Raw genomic sequence first — 3,531 nt, forward strand, 5'->3', positions numbered from 1 at the left:
GAGCTCCACTGAAGACAGCCTGTCTGAAGCACATCTCTGCTTCATTTTTTGTTCTCACATGGGCATCTCAACATCTTCTGTTCAAGACCATCCCCACGTATTATATGAAGTAAATACAAGATGATTAGCTAGCAAATGAAATATTCCAAGTACTGCAATAATAAGCTCAGAAAAGACTTGAATGTGTTGCATCTGCTAAACTTTCTTTAGCTCTCGAGGCTCTATTTTTTGCTCAGTATTGCAACTGAACTTCACAAAATGTGACACCACACTAAACAGGCTCAAATGTGTGATTTTTAAACAGCTGAAGATGAAGAATTAGCATTTTTAACAGTTATTACCAAGCATCCCTTATGGCATTAGAGATGAAATCCCCACACTTCCCAAATGCAAGCTCAGGCCAACTCTTCTCAGTGGTTTTTTTTGCATGCATCTGCATGGCACAGAGAAGCATTAAGCCATGACGTATTTGACAGGCAACAGTTCTGCTGCTGCAGGTGTCTCACTGCAAACTGTTTGCTCCCCAAGGTGAGACTGCAGCCCAACAGATAGCAATTCTTGCATTTCAGAAGTATCACTAGAAATTTAAGGTTTATATAGTAGCTAGTCCATAAAACCTAAAAGCCATGTGCACATTTCAGAGATTGTAATTTTCACCTGAAAAATATGACCTGCCTGGAAATGAAGTGGACATTTACTCAAAAAATTCAAGCTTAAAATTTGCAGAGCAGCTTTATTTGAACCAGTATACTCAAAATAACTGATGTGGGAACAGGGTAGAGAAGAAGGAAGAGAAGATTTACAAAATTCCCCTGAAACAGTTTTCTTTCAGTCTAATCAGCAACTTGTCTACATTGAACTAGCCCTGAAAGTCTAAAGGAATTTAGTTGATTTATATTGTAGCATTTTTCCAGAGTTCATACTGAAAAGTATTTTTAAAGTATTATTAAAATTGTACCCTGTAGTTCTTGTATTACTTCTTTCCTTTCTGTATCTTATGTGCTAGTCTGAAACTTTGTACCCAACAGCACTAAAGGCACAGAAGAGTGATTGAGAGCAAAATTAATATAATTCCTGTTGTTACTCTTTTAAAAATTGGGGTAATCCCAAACCTAACCCATTCCCAGCCTAGAGCAAGGAAGTATTCTACCCAAATTAGCTTCAGTATTTTTCCCAATTTATTTAGATTCGTGCTTGACTTGATGGTGAAAGAACAGGAGCAGGGTTTACTGGCACTACCCTTTGTGGAAAGGGTCATCTGTCACAGAGACTAGCTTTGCATGATAGTTGTGGTAAATCCCATCTTAATTGTCTAGTGTCTCCGAAACAATAGTTGGGGGAACTACAGCTCAAGAGGACAAAGCAATCAGGAGCCTTGGTCTCATTAGAGGAAAACAAGAAGCCAAAGATATCAGGTTACACAGAAATATTCTCAGATATTTTCCTTTACGGTAAATTTTCCCCCCAAACAGGATGAGCACGCTGCAGATAGGAAGTGACAGCAGCATTAAGAGAATTTGAAGGAGACAAGCAGGCTACTTTAGTCTTTTAGAATTAAAAGGCATGGTAGGTGACAGTCTTTGTGTAAATAAGCATTTGTAAATAGTAATTTAAAAATCAAAACAACCAAAAAACTCCAAAGCTAGGAGGGTTTATGGAAAAACACATTTAGAAGCTTCAAATACACAGAAGTGACGTGTGTTTTAAGAAGTGAAATTATAATGAGTCATTTGTAAGGTTTTCCCCTGTCCCAGCCTCCCCAAATAAGGGCTTAATAGCTATTAATGTGTAGGTATAAAAGCTATTAATGCACTATGTGGCCAATTTTCCAGATTCATAAAGGGTTTTGTGCTTTGACAGATGCTCAAATGAACTAACTTAGAGACTGCAGGAGTTGTCTTTTAAAAATATGGACAGTATCCACTAGTTTAAAGTGTTGCCCTAAAATCCAGTTTCACCTTAATGACACATACTATTGCAGTTGTGTGGGAACGGGTCCTGCTTTCATCATCAGAGAATCCTTTCTCTCAAGCACGTTCCAAATTCAGTTTCAAGTTTACATGAAGTACCTAGACAACTGTTCTGATACTGATGCGTGCAATGCATCCATAAGTAGGTGCCTATTTTTTTTCTTCCCAACAATTTATTCTATACAGCTGCTCATGAGCAGGTAATGCATTTCCCCATGTGTCACCTTTACTGAATTGTTGACATAAGCAAAATTTTAAGGACTGCAGTTAAATTCATAGTTAAGAATATCCACTGAATATCTCAGTCCACAGTTCAATCTTCTATTTTAAACAAGTGTGTTTAACTTGAGGCAGTTAAGTGCACAACAAAATGTATACTGTCCTTAAATAAATTTAGGTTATTTTGAAAATATGGAAGTAACTGAGGTCAAGGGAAGTCATCCTGCCTCTCTACTCAGCCCTAGTGAGGCCACACCTGGAGTGCTGTGTCCAGTTTTGGGCTCCTCAGGACAAAGACATGTAACTCCTGGATCAGAGCCCATGGAGGAGAACAAAAATGATTAAGGGATGGGAGCATGTCACAGGGAAAGGCTGAGGGAGCTGGGCCTGTTCAGCCCCCAGAAGAGATGACTGAGAGGGACCTCATCACTGTCTGCCAGTAGCTAAAGCAGAGGTGCCAATGGAGCCGGGCTCTTCTTGGGGGTGCCCAGCAATAGGGCAAGAGGCAACAGCCAGAAACTGATGCACAGGAAGCTCCACTGGAATGCGAGGAAGAACTTCTTTACTGTGTGGATCACCATGCACTGGAACAGGTTGCCCAGAGAGGTTGTGGAGTGCCCCTCACTGGAGATACTCAAGAACTCTCTGGACACAACAATCCTGTGCCATGTGCTCTGGGATGGCCCTGCTCTGGCCCAGCAGGGAGGCTGGACCAGGTGACCCCACTGTGGTTCCTTCCAACCTGACCCATTCTGTGAATTCGCTAGAACCACTGCAGAATGCAGGAATGGTGGAAGAAGAGTACCACCATGTTCAAAATAGAGATTTCTAACTAATTAGAGAAATTAATATAAGACCGATTTAAAAAAAAAAAAAACTAGAAACCTGAAATCATTGAAGTATCTTGGCAATCATTTGATCAGGATATACCTTTTACATTTTCTAGTCTGAGGCTGTAAGTAGAAAGTAAGCAAATTTCACAGAGGAAAAAAAGATGTTCAGCATTTGTGTACTGAAAGCTTAAGTGAAGTCCTACCCTTGGTCAACTACTACTTAGACAACACACTGCAGCCAGCAGCAGGATCCTTAGTCTAACGAGTGTGCTTTGAAAACATTGCAGCACAAACCACCCAAGTCCAATAAGCTAGTTTCACTCCTAGGAATAAACACTGCAGACTTATCCCCTTCCTTCCAGAAACAATGTTTTAAGGAAGTTTAAATATCTGCTAGTGATGCTATCAACCAAGAGGTAAAAATACAAAAGCATGTTTAAGATATTTTACACTACATCCTTAGATGTAACTGTAAACAAACAAGAACACCATGGCTTCAATGAAAGTTA

The sequence above is a fragment of the Sturnus vulgaris genome, chromosome 1 (assembly GCF_052056855.1).
Source record: "Sturnus vulgaris isolate bStuVul1 chromosome 1, bStuVul1.hap1, whole genome shotgun sequence".
Classification (NCBI taxonomy): domain Eukaryota; kingdom Metazoa; phylum Chordata; class Aves; order Passeriformes; family Sturnidae; genus Sturnus; species Sturnus vulgaris.